The sequence below is a fragment of the Acipenser ruthenus genome, chromosome 8 (assembly GCF_902713425.1).
Source record: "Acipenser ruthenus chromosome 8, fAciRut3.2 maternal haplotype, whole genome shotgun sequence".
NCBI classification, from domain to species: domain Eukaryota; kingdom Metazoa; phylum Chordata; class Actinopteri; order Acipenseriformes; family Acipenseridae; genus Acipenser; species Acipenser ruthenus.
Window position 1 is genome coordinate 54,039,382 of NC_081196.1, and position 24,199 is coordinate 54,063,580.

A 24,199-nucleotide genomic window follows, 5' to 3' on the forward strand; every position below is an offset into this window, starting at 1 on the left:
CACACTTTGGAAGAGAAGGAGAAAGGTAGGAGTCGGGTGACAGGCAGCCGCCTGTTCAGGGGTCTGGAACAGGATCAGTAGAAAGTAGCAACACACATACAACAGCACAGCGTACTCCTGTTGCTAACCCAGGACAGAGCCCGAACGCAGAAACAGCGCAGCCTAAATACTGCCCAACCCCGCCTCTGCAATCAGCTAATGCCCCCGCCTCAGCCAACCAGCGGACACAGCACAGCTGACTGCAGAAAGCGAGCTCGGCGACCGCGCGGTTCCGCATCAGGGCAAAACGACCAACCACACCAGAACTCCCAGTATGATCATTTTCAGGCTGTTTGCCCCGACTTCGGGCTGCCCTACGCAACACCACAAAAGATCAGGAGGGCGGATTACAGCGGGACCCTATTACACCCCTGTCGCATAGATTAAGTGTCTATTTCATCCCTAGATCATGCAGTGCTACACACAGATATCACATAACGAAGCTCTGTTTCTTTTCCAAGGCATTCTTTGATTCCTTGTAGGAGATCAGTGTAGTTTGACATCAGACTGCCACACAGTCTAGCTAAGATAATGGGTATTGATCAACAGGCTGCTTAATGCTGGAGGATTTTCTCTCCTTTCTCTTGCAGCTCTCACTGCCACTCTTTTTTATTTGGTTAGTATAAGTCACGTTCACAGGTACTCTCTTGCTTGTGCAGCTCCATTTTCTGGATTCAGTAGACAGCTATGTGAGGGAGAGTAAGTATGCAGGGCATATTGATACCATTTTGTTCCCAAGTGTTCCAGGAATGATGTAAATAACCGTTGTCACTGAGGCAGGTGACCCTAAAACCCGTCTTCCCTTGTACAAGTTGCAAGCACCTTTTATGAGTGAAAGGTGTATGCAGCAGAGATGGATGGCTCTTTGATAGAAACATCTTAATTTCTTTGAAGTGTCAGAATCCACACATACTCTTTTTATTTATATATGTGCTCTGAGCACACTCTTAAACTCGGGAGACGTTTTTAGGAGGACAGAGATGTTTTAAACTCCTGTAGTGGTTTTGTTTGTGCACTGGGTGTGCTATATGTCCAGACAACTTTTTAATATTAAAGAAAATCACACAGATTTGAAGTTTTAACGAATCAGGGTTTATTAAATGCTTTTAAAAATTGGATTGGTTGGTTGCGCAGACCACCATAAATCCCAAGTAATAAGCATTCTGGGCGATCCGGTGCCTTTACAGGTTTAACAGCATTAGTACTCCAAAAAAGTAATACAAATGGTTATCATATACTTAGCCTTCAGGCTATAAAATGCAAAAAGTTAAAGCGCCCACCGCTAAATCCTACAACTTACAATATATCACTCTCTTAAGACTAGAACATAATTTCTATACCTTACAGCAATGCATCCAATATAAGAGATATTAAATTGAAATATATGCTTACCTTCCAGTATATGGAAGTGTAGTGTAGGATATATGAAAAATAAGAACTGTCTTCAAAAGGCAGAGACCTGTGAATACGACCAAACAGCAATCAGTTTTTCAGAGACCCTCAGAAAAACTTTAAATGGCATTATAAGATGTACTTCTAATTACATTACTTCAGTATAACAGTTGCTCCTAGAAATTGTAATATTATTTTACTCCATTGATAAATCTTTTAAGCTTTTAATGGAAGGGCCAGTTATTTATATCTAAATACAGGCTATCATTAATATAGTAGAATGCCATAGTGTTATAGTGACTGAACTAAGTCTGACCTTTTATTATTATTATTTATTTATTTCTTAGCAGACGCCCTTATCCAGGGCGACTTACAATCGTAAGCAAAAACATTTCAAGCGTTACAATACAAGTAATACAATAAGAGCAAGAAATACAATAACTTTTGTTCATACAAAATCCAGTTAAAGCAGGTTTTAAGACAACCTCTGCTCTTTGCCAATTATAGGGCCGATTAATATGAAACACTATCGTAAGCATTTTCCAATATTTCTCATTATTTCAAACCAATATCTAGGCCTAACTTAACGTATTAACACGTCCTAGTCTTTCCGTTCCCATCACGTCCTGCCAGGTTCTAATTAATTTCTGTTATATATAGAAAATGATTATTGTAATATAAACGCCTATCTTCTGTTATCCGAAAGGTGTTTCGTTTGCTAATATTAACGAGATCACTCATTATAGAGAGGATCTTGGCTGTTAAATCGCTGACCATCAAAAAATCCCAGCTACATTGGCCAAAACCAATGAGTCATTTTCAACACTGCTTTTACTACAGGCAGGTAAGGATGAGGTTACAAATCGGTTCACTGTATATGTAAAGTTACAGTTTATACTTTAGATGAGTTTATAACGTAGTTATAATTCAGATATGTCAATATAGCAATCTCTTATAAACTGCAATTCTATTTTACTTCATTGATCTACACAGAAGGCAAGAGGCTAATTTTTAATTAGGCACCTGCTTAGCAGCAAATGCAGCCTTGAATATTAAAACTTAGGACTGCTCATATATTTACATATATTGTTAAGAAGCTGTTACCTCCTTTGAAGAGCTTGACCGTGTTAAGTGTGCTGTAGTCCAACAAACCTCTCGACACAGTACTTTTACGGAAAATAAGTTGGGTGGCTGCTTTATTTGGAGCTCCCCCCAAACCAATACAGAATTGTACCAATAAAACAAAAGAAAACCTACCCCGTGTTTTGGGGTCTAACTCAACTTCACACGGTCCCTGTCTAATCGGGGGCAGGCTATTCCTGATTTCCCCGGGTTACACACACACTCCGAGATTATTTTGGTTTCGTGTCTGTCTTTCTTTGGTCGTTTCTATCTTTGTTGATTTGTTTCTTTCTCTCGTTCTTTGTTTCTTTCTCTCGTCATACTCCCCCCAACATTCAGCTCTCTATACACACACCTTTCCCCCGTTTTAAAGGTTTTTTATTTATTTAAATACTTTAGTTTTTTCTTACTATAATCAAACCTAGTACGATTTCTTCTAGCATATTAACTGTGCTCCATAGATTCTGCCATTCTGCTCTTGCTGAATAAACATTTGTGAAACTGCAACAGTGTTAAAATATTGTAATGACTGCACTGTATTTTAAAGAATATAAAGCCAGGAGAAATACTAAACACTGGTTATAATGTACTATGCATTTGTCTATGAGAATATTGTAGGATTCTATATTCCTGTTTATTCTAGCATAACAGTAGAAATTATTCTTATAGAAATCATTGTAAGTCTGAATAAAGAAGGAGCTACGTTGGTGTCTCGTTTACCAGAAATAAATACCTGTGAAATGAGCGAAACTCTTATTAACTGAGAGCTACCAGTGCCAAAAGGCTTATAGCCTTGAGAGAAAAGGCAGAAGCAAGCATTTCATTAATTAAATTAGAAAAGTTGTTTACATTATAAGTTCTTATCAGGAAGGTAGCGACTTCAATTGGAATGATGTTTGTGAGATGTTTGTATGTTACAAAAGAAAAAGCAACTGTTGGACAGAATTACAAAACAATTGTTTTATTTGTATAAGGTTTTACTCAAATAAAAAATGGATGTCTTGTTACAGGAAGACTGAAAAGGCAGAAAACGAACATCTAGTTTAATTGGCTCAAGAATGTGTCCACAGTCAAATTGCTTATTTAGAAAAGAAGTAAGCTTGATCTGAAAGTAGTCTTTAAGCTAAAGAATAATTCTAGAATAATTCAAACAGAATATATGTGTAAATGTTTTATTATAACAGTAAAACTGTTACGTTTGAAAATAAGAGAATATAGCGCATACTTTATTTAATAACTTTGATATACAGTAGATTTACTGAAGGAATATAATTTAATTTGTAACCTTGCTTTTGTCTGCTTATAGCAAAGTGGTGCCAGGTGTGGCTAAGACAAGGAAAAATCAGTCTTGGCAACCAAAGCGAGTCTCGCCGGTCGTCAGCAGTTTGAATCCAAGGTCTCTATAATGAGTGATTTTTTTAAAATTAACTAACTAGAAGTACAAGAAAAACAAAGTTAATGTTCATTATCTTATTATGTTATAAACTTAATGAGAGCTTGGTTTTAAAAAAAATTAGGATGTAAGCTTTTTCTTATCTGTAGAGATACCAGTCCGAGCCATCTCTTGAATCTGGCCAAAACATGACTTCATGCGGTGAATTTGGAAAAGCGCTTACAGTAGAGTTTTGTATTAATTAAAAAACAAACCTTGGCAGGTAAACAGTGTGTCTGAAACCCGCTTGCACAGGGGATTTTTAGAAACAAATAGAGGTCATGCTTAGTTGAAGAATTGAAAAGCAAATATGAGACTATTACATTTAACTATATTTTTGTAGCTTGGACTTAAATGGAAATAACTGAATCTGCAACCTTTTAAGAGTCTTTATCCAATATTATTTTGTTAACACACATCTATACGTGAAACAAATCCAACCTACTGTAAAGAATGTTTTTGATGTTAAGAGGGAAATATATTTTAGATCAATCCTGGAATAATTAAACAGAGCTGGCGTTATATATTAAAAACATCCCTCTATATATACTTGTATCTTAAGTAATAAGGTTTAAAAGGCACTGCATATCAACAGGACATTCAGTACTGCATCTCCAGCCCCGCCCCTTGTTCACTATATTTTTCACATACCTCTTCATAGTCGTGCATACTGATAAATCATCTCCTGGTCACTTGTTTTATCACCAGACTCCTCAATAATGCTACCCAAGTCATTATTTTATTACTATAACATCTCAAAAAGCTCTGCAAATGTCTGTGACATTCTTTGAGCGCTGGATGCGGAAGCAGCTATCTTGTTTGTTTATGGCCATGTTATCTCTGTGGGGCTATGTGTATTGCTCAGATCCACCCCTTTTTTCGGCTTCTCTCTGCTCCTATCGGTCTCACTTGGCCATTGAATGTTTTCTCTGCTTTTTCCGGAGAAAAAACGACTAGAGACCTCTGTTTTACGTCGGATATTTTCGATGTCGGACCGGAAAGGGAAAATTGTAATGTCGGACCTGGTCATTGTTACTCTGTGCACTTTTACAATGAAGTAATGGATTGTTTTATATTTTAAACCTTTTTATTTTCATTTCTGTAGTAAAACCGAAAGACTGCAAGCTACAACTAATTTCATCCTGTGTCTTTATTTCTCCTAGTTTATCTTCTGTTTTCGGACTCTGTTTGAGAATTTTGGGGGCTCATCCGGGATCAGTGTCCAACGCTTGGCAGAACTGAAGAAACCGAGACAGTGAGACCAGCGCGGGTGGCGGCAGTGTGCATTCAGATGGCTGGAGGGGATCGATCAGATCTGACTGGAAGAACGTTGAAGTGGAAGGGAACCCTGGCTTCGGAGACACAGCGCTGCTACTAGACCTGAGTTGTTGAAGAACCGCAACATGGCTGACCCTGAAAGAAAAGACCTGGTGTGGACCCTCTGGAAGGATCTGCCAATGAACTAACGTTGGTCAGGTACCAGACAGAAACCTGACTGAACTTGATAAAAACAATGAGGAAAGTTGTTTTGAATATGTGTATGCGTATGTATGCAGCAAAACATTGCTAGATCAAGAGGATCAAGGAATGGCACAATTGCTTTTTCTAAAAGATTTGATACATGATTTGATCGCAAACCGCAAGGAAAGCTCAGAAATGCCCCAATCTAATAAAGACATTGAGGGGCTGAACAAAAACCAGCAAACACCATCCTTACCAATTGATCTAGCTGACGATGCCACTGAAACATCTCAAGGTGTTGAGCTCCAACAAATGTTAGCTAGTTATGAAGAACTAGGTAGGAAATTGGAGCAGTACAGAAGCACCCACAACAGTTCGCCCTACCACAAGGGAGCGCAATAGTGTGTATAGTCGTCCCAGCAGTGAACACTATCAACATACTAGGCGCGAAAGCACCGTGTGTGCAAAAGAGGTCCCATTCCTGCAGCGTAGGGAATTTAAGATATACGGGGGTCAGATAGATGACACTACCTCTGATATTAGTTTCAACGACTTATGTAAACACATTGAAGAAGGGTTTAAAGAGCATTACAGTGAGAGTGAGATCATTAGGAGTGTCTTTCGTATTATCAAACCAGGAAATTGTAAAGACATGCTGATAAACAAAGATGACATGACACTTACTGAACTGAAAAGCTTCCTCCTGTCACACTTAAGGGAAAAGAATAGCTCTGAACTTTTTCAGGAATTGATGTGCGCTAAGCAGCATGACCATAAAACTCCCCAACAATTTCTGTACAGAATGGTTGGGTTGAAACAAAAGATACTTTTTGCTTCCAGACAAGCGGACAGACGTTAGGTATGGCACCACCACAGTCCAGGGCATGTTTCTGCACACTGTCTAGCAGGGGCTGGGCACAAAACATAGCGATATACGAAGGGATTTAAAACTTCTTCTGTCTGATGTTGCCGTTTCTGATGAAGTACTGTTGAGGCATGTAATTAAGATTACAAGTGAGGAAAGGCAGCGGAGGCTTGACCAAGTCTCTCTCAACAAGGTGGCACATACACATAGCACTCAATTAGAGGGTAATGCTGAGAAGTTAGGGAAGGAAGTTGTAGATTCCAAAATGACCTGTAAAACTATTGAAGACTTGAGTGCTCAGGTCGCAGCCTTGTCAAGCATGGTAGATACCTTGAAAAACTCACAACAATCAGGACACTTATGTCAGTGTAACGCCAGTACTCTACAGACCCCGAAGAAGGAGAGCCGTAGAGTTTGTCCAAATTGTGTGAAACAAGGCACCACTAATTGTAACCACTGTTTTGCCTGTGGAGAAGAGGGACACCGAGCGGTTGGTTGCCTCAGATCACCAGGAATCAGGAAACGGGAGCCAGTCACTGCGGATCAGACAAACAGTGATCGGAACAGGTGAAAAGTCCCAGTTGTGCGTTTTCTGTCAGTTACAACCAATGCTGAAGGTGTGCCCCAGGTGTAAGGTTTTGCTTTATTGCTCCTCTCAGTGTGAACGTGCTTATGCTTGGACACAGGACCAAGTCTGTAGTAATGTAGTAGTTGAAGGTAGGGGAGGAGTCAGGTTAGAATCAACTCCGCCTTCCTTCCCAGTAGAACCACAGATGTGCCCTCACAGTATAGCTCAACTTGTTGGTGGCAAATGTCTGTTTAAGTGCTACATGAATGGTTATGCTGTAAGTGTGTTACTTGATACAGGGGCCCAAGTAAGCATTCTGGATCGTGCATGGAGAGAGATACCTGCCTAATCATAAAGTAAGACCATTGGCGGAACTGATGGGAGCGGAGAGAGGCCTTGATGTGGTTGCTGTGAATGGGGAGCTGATACCGTTTGATGGTTGGGTTGAGGTGCAGGTGGACCTGCCAGGAGATGGCTACTCTAATCCTTCAATTTGGGTACCATTTCTAGTGAGTCGCATGGTGCAAGAAAGGCCACTGTTAGGATTCAATGTAATAGAGGAAATGATCGAGGGCATGCGGGGGGGGGGGGGGGGGGGGGCACACACAAAGCCATGAAAACGCTAGCCAACCTCCTCAGCAGAGCTATGGGAATTCAAGAAGAAGAAACCAGTGTTATAGTAAATGTTGTACAGAACAGTGGCACTGTAGAGGCGGAGTATGCTTCAGTAAAAATAGGGAGACAGAATTTTGTGATTCCACATGGCCAGGTTGTCTATGTTAAATGCAGAGTGCCTTTTAAGCCAGAGACCGACAAGACTGCTACATCTTCGTAGTGGTGGATCACTTTACGCGATTTGCGCAGGATTATCCTACTTAAAACAAGTCAGATAAAACTGCGGCAGAGAGAATCTTCAGTCACTTCATCCCACCCTTTGGATATCCGTCTAAACTACATCATTACCAAGGACGCAAGTTCGAAAATGAACTATTCCAAACTTTTAACCAGCTCTCCGGTGTGGGACATTCAAGAACAACGCTGTATCACCCTCAAATCAACCCGCTGAAAGATTAAAACCGAATGCTTCTACAGATGCTGAGGACGCTTGAGGAGAAAGAGGACAGGTGGAAAGACCATCTTCCACAGGTTGACCATGCCTATAATTGCACCAGACGCAAGGCAACTGGTTACTCTCCATTTTACTTATTGTATGATCGACACCCGCGTCTACCAGTTGACCTGCTGTTTGGATTAGGGACAAGAGAAGATCAGGATTCACCACAAGGTTATGCAGAGAAGTGGGTTAAAAGAATGACCGAGGCATATAAGATAGCTTCTGAAAATAGCAGTCACTCAAATGCAAAGGGCAAGAAGTACTATGACTGGCAGGTGAGGGGAGTAGTTCTTCAGCCTGGAGACAGAGTTCTTGTGTGAATTCTGAGTGAGAGAGGTGGCCCAGGAAAATTAAGGTCATATTGGGAGCAAACCATTTACAAAGTGAAAGAACAGATCAATGACAGCCCAGTATATAAAATCCAGCCAGTCTGGTGGACCCCGGATCCGGATTTTACATTCAGATGCAGGAAGTGACCATGAACATGAGGTGATGCCCAAGTCACCAGAAGATGGGTAAAGCCGACCAGTGCCATTGTCTCCACAAAGAAGTTGTCCAACTGACAAAGCAAGAAGATCCACTAGGGAAAGAAGACCTAGACAAATCTTCACTTACAACCATTTGGGACAGCCATCATTTCAGCCACAAACCACAGTCAATGCCATGGGTCTAGCTCATTACAATGTTCCACCCCAACTTTTTGGGGAACTGCACCATACCAAACACGCTATTACAATACACTGATATCAGTTCCGTTTCCTATTAGTGTATACTAACCTGATCTAAGAGTATCATGCTTTTTCGATCACTCTTTTTTTCACTATAAAATCGGTAAATAAGTTGAAACTTTTGAGTAATGTCAGGAGCCAATTATTTTTATCAGGGAGCGTGTGACGGACACAAAAAGTGAGAATACTTACACACATTAAAAAGCAGGGACGCTTTATCTTTTTCTTACCTCTACCTTTAAAATAGGAACACATCAAGTCCTCCAAGGCTTGAATCAAAAAAAGCAAAGGTAAAGAAGAACTGCCAAGCGGAGTGAGGCTAAACAAAACTTAATTTGTATTGTTCAATCTTTTTCAAGTTATTGTTTTTGTAATAGTAAACCCACAACATTGGACAGGTGTTTCAGCATAAAATATAGAATATTTACTAACCGAGCATTTATTAAGTACAAACACAAGTAGCACCAAATGGCAGAACCAGTTCCTGTGGCATAATTGCACAATGCTGTACAGTACCTGTAATCCCAACATGCAGCTATTAAAGGGAAGTGCTCAACAAAAACAAACAATAACATACAAAATGTTATAACATGGATTGTTTATTGATAAATTTATTGAAATATGTGTTTGGGATGGGAAGTTTAAACATTTAAATGTATATAAACTCTAAAGAAGTGGTAAAACATTTGATAATATGCTAGACGTATAACCGGTCATGTGACAAATGTCACCAAACGCATATTTGTTTATGCATTCATTTTAGTAATTTATCATCAGTAGTCCATCACGTATGAGACTGCTCTAGTGCCACAGTAAGGGTTGATATTATAAAAAGGGGGTTTGGCAATTGCCTCCAAGTAGCATTTCTAAATGGTGCAACAGAAAGATTGACACTGGGCGTGTTTTATTCTCGGTCGATCTGGCGCTTCATTTGTGCACTGTGTGTGTTTATGCTGTAGTAGGCATGGTATGGTATCAATTCCACGGCAAGGTAATAACGTTAATGACAAGCGTTTTTTTCTGAGTTTGTTCTATATTTAAAATGGCATGTCACAAATAATTGAGTTGGATGGAGGTGTAAAAATAATCCAGACAATGGTGTGATTTTCTAAAGTTTCTTTTCCTTTATTCCTGCCTACTAACAATAGTAACCAGGACAGGACAGTAAACAAAAGAAAATGTCCAAACAAAGGAGAAACGCTAACTGAAATGTGGCGAGACAAAACAATTAAACAACAAAGTTAAACTACCCAGGCTCTGGGTGGCTGTTCTCGCCTTTCTGGCCGTTCTGGTGTCCGGCCTCCTGGTTGGTTGTCTCCCTTCTAGAGCAGTTTGTTCAGGTCTGCTGAAAAATCACAGTTAGCATTTGTTTATAACCCTCAGCACCTCTCCCACACTTTGTAGTTTCAAAGACCAGCCCCGACTGCTACAACACGGCCCCCTTTATGTGCCGTGGAACGCCCCCTAATCAGTATAACACCAATCAGCGATCAGCGTTTTAATCGCCTCTCAATTCTGGGACTTTCCAGCACATTCCGTGCTGTTGCCCTCAACAAAGATGGCGGCCGTCCTTTCGGGACTTCCGCTGCAAATGCGGAACTGCCATGTCCCACAATCTCTGTTGGGGTCTTCTAGGCTGGCTCACAGCCCCCTGGCGGCACGGGATCGCTTTACCTCATCTCATGGCATCTCTAAACAAAGGAAGCCACGTTTGGAAGTATTTTGAGGAATCGGATGAGAAAACCGTGGTATGTAAATAATTATGCCAACCAAAATTGGAGTACCACAAAAACACAAGTTCAATGCTTCACAGTTTGAAATGAAAACATTCAGAATTATTGAGGATGGAGCTACTGATGGCAATAAAAAGCAAACATCCATAACAACATTTGCTATAGATTTGGCCGAACATTGGGCGTGATCACGTTATCCCCTATAAGGAAAGTGCATGTGAATCTTGAATGCAGCAGTTTTGAAATCGATGTAAGATTATCCCACTACTGTGCCGACCCATACAATAATAACAGCAAGGCTGGAAAAACTTAAAGAAAATTGTGCTGCAGCTGTTCTTACAAAACTTTCAAAGGGAGAAAAAGTTACAATTACCACAGACTCGTGGACCCCATTCCCCAATCTTCCCATAGGTGGAAGGCTTTTTCACTTGAAATTGTTCTGTAAGCTTTTGGACCGAACGGCCGTTTATGTTTAGTACAATTGTTATTTGTATGTTGGAACTACTGCACTGAAGTACAGGACCCCTGAGACACACTTCAAACAGGTAGGCTAGGCATCTCTTTTTACAATTTAATGTAAAGGTGTGTGGATACGTGAATTTGAATACTTTACGTTATTTAGTAATACGTGACCATATACAATTAACTGCACAAGAAGGCAAACATTAGATCAATTACTTAATATATTACTTGATTGTGTGTTAATTTGGCATTTAAAATAGGACTTGTGGCAATGTTTGGGAGGTTTATGTACACTAGTACAGTATGTAGAGGAGAGTGGCGTTTGATTCGAGTACTCGGAAATTGTAATGCTCAAGTACTCATCACGCGCAACAATAGATCTCAAAAATCCCACCCCTACTATCAAATATTGTGCTATCTTATCCCTGGTAATTACCTTTTCCACAAGTGAAAGTATTTCCAACTTTTTTTCAATTGTAAGCAAAACTCTCTCGCTTTCGTGTGGCCATTTTGCATTAGCGCTGTACAGTGGGTGATGTTCGGCCCTTTATTTATTTATTTATTTATTTATTTATTTATTTTAAACCCTATAATTTTGGGCAAAGTTACTTTATATATATATATATATATATATATATATATATATATATATATATACAGTATATAAACAGTATATATATAGATATTGTAACGGCCCGGCACTCACTCGGGTTCGTTGCCCCTTTAAAATCACGACCCAGGACACAAGAAATGGAGTTTTTCAGCGCTATCGCGCTAATTTTTAATAAACACACAAAAATTAAACAAAACGAAACAAAACACCTAGCTCCGTTTTGAGCACTAACTAAACGTTTCATGCAGGTCCCTGACTAGCTCGCAGGACGGCTAAGCCGTTTACCTGTCATAAAAACCAAAACCTAAACACACAGGTTTCACAGCACTTACACTTTGACTGCTCGGAAGCAGAGCACCTCATCTGCCTCCTTCTACTCAGCAGCCCCGTGCAGCCAAGCTGCACGTCTCAAATACCCCGCGCCTGGCATTAATTTACAATAAATATCCGGTGCGGGTGATAATTAAACAATAAAACAATTAAACAATTAAACAAAATGTGCATACGCACATGTTTTCTTCAGGGAGGACACTAACCCCCTCCCTGATGTGTTACAATATATATATAACAACAACAAAAACAGGAACCTATTACGTTGTTAAATGAGCCTTTAAGAAACACACTATTTTCTAAAACATTATACTACCCGAAAATGTGTTCAATATGTAAATAGTATATAGTTATATCTTCACTGGCAACTTTAATTACAACCATAAATATAAACATTTCAATATATACGTTGATGTGTATGTGTTTTTTTTTTGTTTTTTACTTTGTAATCTTTGCGATGTTAAAACGTTATTTGCTTATTTAGGGTTTATTTGCTTAGAAAATACTAACCAGGGCTGTCAGTATCAGAATGTAATATAAAGAGTGTGTGTGTGTAGATATGGTTTAAACACTGACATTGCAAAGCGTTTAAACATTCATAAAAATGTACCAAAAGCGCATCCCTAATATGTATGTTAACAGTTAAAATATTCCTTGCTCAGCTTTGTTTTAAGTAGTGCTGGATGCTACAGAATGTTTTTCACATTGCTGAGCTCCGTTACCACAGTGAAACTAGCTGCTAGGTGCCTTTCGGAAAGTAAACGCTCCCTATAGCAGAGCAATGCTTGGTGCTGATAGGTTGAAACAATAAGCACCCGCGCTTACGTGGCGGCAATACTTAATGCTAATTGGTTGAAATAATGAATGCCAGCCCTCACACAGCAATCCTAATTGGTTGAAACAGCTGATTCATGACAATATTACAAGCAGTACAGATCAACCATACACTGCTCATACATTAACAAGAGAACACTTGTGAGTTCAGCCGCACTGCCGCACTCCCCCTTCCTGCATCCTTAAGCACCAAAATAAATAAATAAATAAAAATGGATGCACCAAGTATGTGAAATTTACCTGCCCCAGACAAATGGAATCGACGATATACTGAAATCTAAGAGACCTTGGGTCAAACCAATATGTTCTTGTAGGGAGAATTTATTGTGATTGTTTATAAATGTAGCCCATCCTCTGTATACTTTTCCGTTTTGATATTTTATTTTAAAGATTTTAAAGCAAACCAATGCCAAACACAACAAGGTATAATACATAAATAATGAATGAAAAAAGTGGAGGGGCAAAATATAGTTTCAAAGTGGGGGGGGGGGGGGGGGGGGGGCACATGCCCCTTCTGCCCCATGGGTTAGGCAACTATGGGTCAGTTGCCAATTCAGTGCTCTCTAATCTACCAGGTACAGCAGTAAAGCCATGTGCTTGTCTTCCACAAAAACTCACCTAATTATTTTCCCAATTTCTAATACAGTATGGAAACATGTGTTACAAAGACAATATAGTAATACAGTTTAAATTCTTTCTTCCTCAACATGCATGGACCTAAATGTTCTCTTAAAATTATACTGCAGTTGAATGCTAAGGGATAGGTAAAATAGTTAAAGAAACTATTTGAGTAGAAAAGAGAAAATAGACCACAAATCTATTTCAGTAGTTCGGGACAAACACCAATCACAAAATGTTTTAGTACAAATATTTATTGTAGAGAATGCGGAGTATGCGATTTAACAGAAAAGTATGCTGTATATACACACATTCATTTGGCATCAAACCTAACTTGGTTTGAGGGTTCGCTGCCTGGCCAACTGGACGAGGCTGAGACCCCCATTTGATAAAACATAAAAACTGTTAAGAAAGGAGGAGATGGGGAGGTGGTGGGTTACGATGGAATCAAAACACAACTGAGAGATAAGTGAAGCGGGTATTTATAGTGTTAACAATTTAAATTAGCTAATGTGTAAATTTAATGATTCAATTTGGTGACGTGGAGATTGGTGTCTGACCCTCCTCCCGAACTTTAATTATAAATTTCATTTGGAATCTATCAAATTTTATTACATTTGTTATACATTTATATTTAATTTAGAACTGAATACCAAACAACTTAATATAAAAATATGTTAGTAAAACCTGGTATTTCTTATGGTGTTTCAAAGTTTTAAAAACATTATTTAGACAAGCACAACAAAATGATATCGAATATGCATGTTGGAAGGTCACTGGTTCAAATCCCACCTCTGCCACTAACTGACTCACTGTGTGACCTTAAGCAAGTCACTTAACCTCCTTCCTGTGGATGAAATGTTAAATCAGTGTCCTATTGTAAATGACTCTGCATATAATGCACAGTTCACAGCCTACCTCTGTAAAGCGCTTTGTGATGGTGGTCCACTGTGAAAGGCACTATATAAAAATATTATTATTAAAAGAGTGCATTAGTGCATTTAACTCTGTCTCTCTGTCTCTGCCAAAACCATATGGGCTGTCACCCTGGGGTTGATCATATTTTTGAAATGGGGTTGAATGTGTTTAAAGGTACATGATATGTAAGAATGTCACCATTCCAGATTTTTGTTTGATGAACTGCACCGAAAAGTAAAAAACCAGAAGGGGAACTCTTATGTCAGTCTGATTGGATGAATTGTTTGCTAAATTCTCTGTCTTCTAAAATTCCTAAACGCTTCCTTTTACAGAAAGTACCCCCTTATCAACCTATGTGGGCGTGTAAAGAACACGATATATAAACCCTCTGAGAGCCTCTGAATAAAATAGACCAAGAGCACTTGGAAACAGTTTGGTGGTATAGCTGGCTTTTGACAGTGCTGGGGTTTCTCGTGCCCTTAGCGACTGTATGCATGTGCTACTTCAGCATTGTATGGGCGCTGAGCACAGGGCCTCACACTCAGAGTGAGTGCAGGATAAAGGCCCAGCGTCATGTCGTCCTCATCATAGTTGTGTTTGTGCTGTGCTTTCTGCCTTTTCATATATCAAGAGCCATCCGGGTGCAAACCAGGAGACCTAGTTTTGACTGTCTTGTGATGAGGCAAGCTCATGCAGCATACATCTTCTTTAGGCTGATTGCAGGTCTGCACACTTTTTTCAACTTAGCTTGGGGATCAGTTTCAGAAAGCCTGTAGCGAGCTTTTCAATTGCTTCCATTGTGAATCAAAACGCAAGGAAGTTTGCAACGTGGCTGTCATTTCATAAATCCGACAACCCTTCATAAATGTATATGTTTACGATTTAAAAACACTGTTTAGGTAACTTTCAAGAAGTAATATTGAAGTTTTTCTGTTTATGAACTCTGGGATCTATTATTCTTCTACTGTGAACCAAAGCTAGTTTATATCGTATGTTAAAAGCAAATGTTGAAACCATGCTAACCAACTTTTGGTGATGCCAGCAAGCTAATGACATAATGATACAATGCCAGGAGACCAAGGGTTTAGCTTTAGATTAATGTGAATATGTGGGTCAGACACTTAATGAACACTGATCAAACTCCATCTCATGGGAATTTTAGATCCAAGGTATGCTTTAAAAACATATTTGTATTTAAAATGTACAGCATGTAGTTCACCTTACCTGCAATGTACTAAGTATATTTAGACAAATGAAAAATCTTTATCAATGTATTGATCAATGTTTGTCTCAATTCATTACAGCTGTACATTTCTTTTTACTACTACTCTTAACTGTAAAGTATACAGACAGATTTATGATGCTCTTAAAAGGTTTAAGACAGGACATGACTATATAACAAAGTATATAGTCATGTATAGGTAGTGGGCAAAAAAATGGAAACACCTGGGTAAATGAGGGACACCAAGTATATTGAAAGCAAGGGCTTCCACACAGGTGTGGCTCATGCGTTAATTAAGCAAATAACATCCCAGCATGTATAAAACTGCTGGACAGGCCTGGTTGCCTATAATTATGGCTAGCATGGCTGCAAGAGGAGACCTCAGTGACTTTGAAAAAAGGGTGACTGTTGGGGCGCGTTTGACAGGAGCTTCAGTGACCAAGACAGCTCAACTTGCTGATGTTTCACGAGCAACGGTGTCTAAGGTGATGTCGACATGGAACTCCGAGGGAAAGACATCATCAGCAAAGGGCAACAGTGGGCGGAAGTGCATACTCCAGGATCGTGATATCCGTGCATTAATTCGAAGTGCAAGGCAAAACAGGAAAGCAACTGCAGATCAATTGACTGCATATTTCAACCTGGGGCACGAGCAGCCAGTTTCATCATAAACGGTCCGCCGATAACTCCACAGAGCAGGATACCATAGTGGCCCAACGCCCTATTAAGTGACTTTACATTGGTGTTTCCATTCTTTTGTCCACTACCTGTGTGTGTGTGTGTGTGTGTGTGTGTGTGTGTGTGTGTGTGTGTATATATATATATATATATATATATATATATATATATATATATATATATTAAAATATTCCCTTCTGTTGACAAATTACATAGATAAAGGACTTTGTTTAAAAAAAAAACAAAAAAAAAAACCCGATTTGCGTAAAAGTGTACTGGTAAATTAAAGCCTATACATAATTTATTTACATAATTTATTTAGGTATTCACAGGGATGCAAGGGCTAAATAAATGTCAGCCGAAGCGTTATGTTTATTATGGATATTTGCTTTTTCTTTTTTTTTCTTTTTTTTTTAAACTCCATCCACAGCAATTTTTGAATGTTTTCATTTCAATTGATGAAGCATTAATAAACGTGTTTTTGTGGTACTGCAATTTTGTTTGGCATAATTATTTACATACCACTGTTTTCTTGTCTGGTTCCTCAAATACTTCCAAACGTGGCTTTGCTTCGTTCCTTTGTTTACAGATGCCATTTTATTAAAAATAAAAAATAAAAATGTAACAAGCTTCAGAAAAAACGCTTGTTATTAACTTTATTACACCGTGGTAATGGTACCATACCACGCTTACTAGAGCAGAAAAACAGTGCACCAATGAAGTACCAGATCGACCGAGAATGAAACCCGCCCCAGTGTCAATCTTTCTGTTGCACCAATTAGAAATGCTACTTGGAGGCAATTGCCAAACCCCTTTTTATAATATCTTCCCTTACTGTGGCACCGCAGCAGGTGGATATGCGACACACTGCTGTACATGACGATAAATTATTAAAATTAACAGATTAAAAAATGTGCGTTTGTTGAAATGTATCACTTCACCGATTATACGTCTAGCATATTATTGAACGTGTAACCACTTCTTTGGAATTTATAAGTTTTTAAATTCCCATCCCTGTAATAGATACTGTTATGATACATGGTTTTATTGTATTTTTTATAAATGTTTAATAAATGTATTGCTTCGACTAGTCTGGTTTCGTAGGTTGTATTGCATGTTTAGGATTATGTACATTCAAAACAGCAAGAATATTACCAGTTTGGGGTTTTGCAATGAAATGATCTGGAGTATTTTATTTATTTGTTATTATTAACTAAATTATTTACCAGGACCATTATAACCAAAATAGACTGCGATTACATTTTTATCCCAATAGTCATTTCAGAAACACACCTAAAGTGTAGCATACAATTATATTCTAGGTAATAACTTGCCAGATCCAGAAGCAACGAAAATGACAATTATATAATTCCATGCCAATTTACCCCTACTTATGTAGTGTACTGTACTAGGCATAAAAACCTTAATTGTTAATTCAAATTAATCATGAGTCTTAGTTTTTTCTTGCCATTTCCTGAATATATTTAACTTCATCGGTTCATGATTTTGCTTTCTGAAAAAGCAACCTCAGCTAAAACTGGAACATTTCTTATATACAGAAGTTTTACCTTTGAATGTATAATTTAGTGTTTGAAGTTACAGATGAGATCATAGGGGTCAGAGAAGTCTGTTATTGACAAACCTCCTGCACAGCAGCCTAAGGTCCTTTCACACTGAGTGCGTCGCGTCAAGGCGTCAAAGGCGTCAAAGGCCCACGTAAATTATTAATTTTTGAATACAATACATCCTATGGAGGCATTCACACTGGTGTACGCGTCGCGTAAAACCGACAACGTCAAAAATTGACCTTGTTCCAATTTTCTGTCCGCGTCGGGTGTAAATTTGTCGCTCAAACCAATCACACTCCAGCTCTCAACCCCTCGTCGGCATGACAACAAACATCAACATGTAGTCCGTACTGTATTTCATTAACACAGAGATCGGCCTAATGAAAGTGAGTGATTTAAAACAGTAGATATGCCAAAATGAAAAGTGTCCTTAAAGAGCTACAGTAAAGAAAACAAGAATTTCAAGAATTTTTAACAGAAAAATGAGACCCGACTTGAAAACACCTCCATCTGAATTAAATGAATACATGTATACATATAATGTATATAATCTTCGTTTATGTATATTTTACATTATTTAATTTTAGGACAGACAGTAAATACATAAATGTCCAGTCATCAAAATGCTTACTACTGTAATTACACAAACTGTATCTTTAAACTGAATAGTTGTATAAAGTTTAGTTTTTTAAGATTAAGAACTTCAGCCGTAGCATACATATTAAAATGATGTAACACATTAATGGTTCTGTTCTGGTTAATGAGCTTTAGCGAACCACAAGTAAAGTACTATACTGTTGCTTGTTTTACTTATTTTGCAGGTCTTGTGACTCAGATTTAGTTAAAAACCGATGGAAGAGCTTGCGGGACAAGTATAATAATAATAATAATAATTAATAATAATAATAATAATAATAATAATAATAATAATAATAATAATAATAATGCCATATGTTTTCTTATTTGCGCTGTGCTCTTTTATTTATTTGTTTTAACTATGGCTGTTTAGGTTTTTATTTTAAGGGACAGTGCTGCATCATACATATGAACGAGTAGTAATTAATAAGTATATTATTTAATACTAATAGATATCGACTTCTTGTCCGTCACAGGTTTGTCAGGTTTCTTGCGTTCTAATTTATCTGAACGCCTTTGGTATGAAAGCAACTTGACTGCGTCAAAATATGCTGGACCCTGACGCTAGCATATTTTTTTAAAGACCTTAATGCGTCAGAATTGTATTTTTTCGTGAGAGCAGAAACGTAATAATAATAGCCATGTATATTATGAGTTCTGTTTTTTTAAGAAGTTCCTCATTCCCAACTCTACTTTCTTTTTTTACCTGAAAGCATTGCGTGCTGTGACAAACCGGGTTGAGCTTGCCACCTGCAGGACTGTCTGTCTCACGTGTCTTTGTGTAAAGGAACAGTACTCCACAAGCACAGGTAGGTTTTTAAACAGGTTAGGCCTGTATGTTTATTTTAAAAACAAAAACAAAACATCAGCCTAACTCCTACCAGGAATGCTAACTACACGTTTCAGTTCTAAACTAATAAACTGGACGGCTAAGCCGTTTACCAGTATCAAACATACATACTCTTGAATTATAAGCACAGCTCCTTCTGTTTGTTTCAGCTCCCTGGTAGTCAGTCAGTCAGTCAGTCAGTATCTCTCTCTCTCTCTCTCTCTCTCTCTCTCTCTCTCTCTCTCTCTCTCTCTCTCTCTCTCTCTCTCCCCCCTGGGCTCTCCTTTCACAGGATGTGTCTACTCCCAGTTATCACCAGTTATATCATTTGGGAGTAGCCACATTCTCAGGAATGAAGCCACATTCTCCGGGACAGGAATTAACACACGTGAAGAGCATTACTATTTACAGGCAGGGCTCTTGCTCTGCAACATGTGCTTTTAGAAGGGTGTGACTATTTTGCTAAAACAGAAGATGACCTAAATTAATGTTAAACAAATTACAACTATAAAATGGAATGTTGTGTTTGAGGTTAACATCTGAATGTGAATGCTAATGCTTTTAAAAAACACCACACCTAAAGGTTCAGCTCAGCATGTAACCCTGGTGATTTTCTGGAAATATCCCCCCTAGGCTAACTAATTGAATACTACAATAGATTTTGTTTGTAGTTTGTATACATCTTTTATCCAGTGCTGACAATCCCATAACTAGCATCAGATTGCTCACCTATTCTTCTCTGCTTATAGGGCTGAGGCTTAACACTTGCGGTAAAATTCTTCAAAGCAAATCCCAACTCGCAAAAGAGGCCAAGACAACCTACCATCAAAGCATAATCACTTGTTGTCGTTTGACCAATTCACCTCCAAATGTGAGAAATCAAGGTCTAGTTTAATTTTTATACTTACAGATTAGACTGATGAATCCAAAGGAGAAAAGACTGTTAGCCCAAAATAAAGTTTCAGTTACAGTAACTCAAGATACGCTAGTGCACTAGGTATGGTACCAATGAACCTCCACAGACCCACTCTTGTAAAATGACCTGGAAATGTTCTTTACTCCATTGTAGTCCTCCCCACATAAACTTCTAATCATAAACTGGCAGACAATTTTAGTTTATTGCATGATTTATCACACAGGAAACAACACATTGAGCCACCAATTTATCACCACCAGCTATAAGTAAAGTTCACTAAACATAGCTGTTGGCTTTGAGTTAGTGAATCAGCAGTGATAAAAAGTATGTTCAAAACTGGTATACATTTTGAATGTAAAAATGTGACTGTTCACCCTAAGGTTTTACACAAGTTTGACTAATTAGTTTACATTTAGCAGTGTTTCTGAACTGTAATAAATAATTGCTATGCAGCAGAACCCAACTAAACACATAGTTTAAAACAGGGTTACTGGCTTCTGTAAAATAAAAACATGAAGATTACATATTTGTTTTGTATTATTTCTCAGGTCAAAGGTGGAGATGCAGTGTGGAGTAGTGCCCTGACTATATCTATCTATCTATCTATCTATATATCTATCTATCTATCTATCTATCTATCTATCTATCTATCTATCTATCTATCTATCTATCCATACTGCTGTGGAACAATGGTCAAAGGTGCTTTGGACTGTTGATGGATGGACAACGACACCTGTGCCTTCTGCCAGTTCTGTGTATATTAACTGGGCAATGTACGAAATGCCTGTATTTATGCACATTTTCCGGTGTTAATTCACATTCTCCATAATCACTTGGAGACTATATATATATATATATATATATATATATATATATATATATATATATATATATATATATATTATCGGAACACCTCCTAAGAGAACACTTCGCCTCAGAGAACACCCTTGTGGTGAAACAGTTTTTTTCCCATTGTAAATGCTCCAGCTAAAGGAACTTCACCTAAAGAACAACTTTTTGGCACCGATTGTGATTAAAATGGTTTATCAAAAATCACTTGTGTCTTGAGGCACACTGATTGGTTTATTCAATATTTCAAGATCCGCCGTCATATCATTGTCTCGTTTTGTATTCTGATTTCCACGAGTGCACCTCATCGCTACAAAATGGCATGTAAACAAATGGCAAAATGCACCTGTGACAGGCTGGCTAAGCGGTGATGTCACACAGAAGCAGGGACTGGAAAAATACTGACACCAGGGACTGCAGTTTTTAAAGAAAGACACGGCTGGCTGCCGTTTTTATTAACAAATAACTTAAAGAAATAAAATATTTTAACATAAGAAACTTGCTCACAGAGCGAAAATAAAACAGGTAAACAAAACAAAATCACGAACACAAAATATAACACAACACAGGTCAGGCTGGGCAGATTGCCTTCACTGTTCCTATGTCTCTTAAATAAAGTTTCGTTTTCTGTTACTCCTCTCACTCCACTCGCTCGCTCCTTACTAACACCCACCACGAGTGCCGAGAGCTACAGGCTTTTATAACAGGTGACCATCTCCCGATTAGCAACAAATTAAATCACCTAATTAATTCGGGAGATGGACACCTTCTGCACAAGTTTTTAAATGGGGCTTCCCATCCACGCTACTAAACAAAACATTTTTAAATAAATACAACAAAACAACCGGCACTTCGCCGTCATATAAATACACTTTAAATACAAATACACACGGCGCCTCGCCGTCATAAATATAATAAATAAACCATACTACTACTACTACTACGACTACTACTATTAATAATACAAAATACACAGGGGCGGAGGGGGACCCCGTTCCAAAAATAAATAAACATAACAATGTACAGGGCACCTCGCCCTGTTACACCACCGCTGTTTCTCTTGCTACAAAAAGTTGCAAATTGTTTGAGCTCTTGAAAAAAAACTGAATCAGACACGAGTCAGCGAGCAATTTGTGTTTCCCGTTCTGGTGAGTTGCTTCACCATTCTGTTAAATAATGTTATGCATGTCTGTACATGCATTGATAATTAATCTAGAGCTGCTGATGCATTTTTTAACGTGTGTAGGGGTGCTGTGTTAATTTATTTTGACAGTTTATTAACATTAGTTTGTTACTTTATTATTATAGTTTATTATCATACACTTGCCTATTGCTTTTCTCTTACTTATTCAGTCAATTTCATATGTTTAGTTAATTTCATATGTGCGTCTTGACAAGTAATACCTATTTATTGATTGATTGCTTCATATTGTGACTGGTGGCCAACTCCGTCTTTAGAGAACACTTCACTTGCTTCCCGAGGGGGGTTCTCCTAGCCGGAGACTACTGTATTTAGATTTTTTAATCACTACAGTTTTCTAAGCAACATAACATCTTTTTTTATAACAAAATGCAGTACAAAATGACAACGTTAACACGTAAGTCTGAGGCAGATAAGGTTACATTCATATTTCCTGTAATATTATTGTTACATTCTGACTCACACGAAACAGCTGTCCTTATTCTATTCAAATTTTCTATCAATGGCTATATTTACCATAAAAACAGAGGTTGCACGCTATGACTGTAGTGCTATTATTAAAAATATATATACTGGTTTAATAAATTTGACCATGTCCTTTTTTATTATGAGATTAACAACAAACTGCTAAGGACTGCGCCAAGGGGTGTCATTTTAAGGAGGGTAATTGAGGAGGGGCTATGCTAATATTTTGGGTGTCAATCATAAAAATGAATACACTATAAATTAAACGTGCATTTTTTCCAGTCTTTTACAACAACTTGTAAGATACTAGACTGATATCACTGAGACGTTGTAATTGTACAGACCTAATTGCCAAAATTCACACCCAGGTAAAACATACCTTTCATGGCTAAATGGAGGCTCAATGGGTCATCAAGGGATTTTGTTTTTAACAGGTTGCAAGGTCTACAAATGAGTAAAAAAAAAAAAAGATGTGGCATAGGTACTATCACATTGTGGTTAACACACAACAGAGACATAACATTGATCTAACTCCAGACAAAATTTCATTTTGGGATCTTTTTTCTATTCCTGAGATATTAAGAATTATTTAAAGAAAAATGTTTACAGTCAGAATTGCATTTTCCAGGGCATGTTCTCTTTCAGTTTTGGGATAGAAAGGAATTTTTTGATAAAGTGTGCTGAAAGAACGAGTAACGAGATGCTTCTGGGAAATGTAGTGGAGTAAAAAGTACAATATTTTATAAACAAACGTACTTGAGTAAAAGTACAAGTATCCCAAAAATAAAGTACTTAAATAAAGTACAGATCCCGAAAACAAATACTTAAGTAAAGTACAGATCCCAAAAATAAATACTTAAGTAAAGTACAGATCATGAAAACAAATACTTAAGTACAGATCCCGAAAACAAATACTTATGTAAAGTACAGATCCCGAAAACAAATATTTAAGTAAAGTACAGATCCCGAAAATAAATACTTAAGTAAAGTACAGATCCTGAAAACAAATACTTAAGTAGTGTAACAAAGTATTTCTACTTTGTTACTTTCCACCCCTGATTATAGTAAGAGAAATACCTTGTATTAAAATACTTTGCAGCAGCAGGATTCTATGACATGATTTTATGGACAGTAAGCTAAGGTTTTACTGACTAAGCTACTGGAATAGTTCTAGCCTCACTAAATGAGACCTTCCCCCTCCCCCTCCCCCTCCCTCTCCCTCTCTCATTCCCTCCCCCTCTCTTTCCCCCTCTCCCTCCCCCTCCCTCTCTCATTCCCTCCCTCTCCCCAATCTACCCCTCGCCCTCTCCATTTAAGCATTATTATTATTATTTGTTTATTTAGCAGACGCCTTTATCCAAAGCATATAAAGCAGCTTAAATGGTAAGCACTAAAATAAATGCAGTGTTTCAAGGAATCAAACTGACCCCTCAATACAATATTTATCATACATTCAAACATGTTTGGCATGGTTTCCAAGCAGCAGAACTTACCAAAAACATGGAATGTTTAATTGAAGAATTGGGTTGGGTTTAAGCAAGGAATGCGTAGGGCAGTGTTGCTCTTCTGGGAAGAGGGTTGTCTAGCTGTTATCACCATATTTTCT

At 38.1% G+C, this 24,199-nt stretch overlaps 2 long non-coding RNA genes across 2 annotated transcripts in view; both read right to left on the reverse strand.

The window, feature by feature from the left end:
• LOC117406903 (uncharacterized) overlaps positions 1-24,199 on the reverse strand; it is a 45,319-nt gene extending 21,120 nt beyond the window's left edge. Inside the window, exons 1-2 of the long non-coding RNA XR_004544997.1 lie at positions 24,087-24,199; positions 22,973-23,037 (exon numbers count right to left, since the gene is read on the reverse strand). This is a non-coding gene — a long non-coding RNA (uncharacterized LOC117406903). The remainder of the gene's footprint in view (positions 1-22,972; positions 23,038-24,086) is intronic.
• On the reverse strand, positions 1,454-20,221 carry LOC117406902 (uncharacterized). Its single transcript, XR_004544996.2, has 3 exons — positions 20,071-20,221; positions 9,972-10,066; positions 1,454-1,498 (listed from the first exon to the last, which is right to left on the reverse strand). It is a non-coding gene; the product is annotated as an uncharacterized LOC117406902 (long non-coding RNA).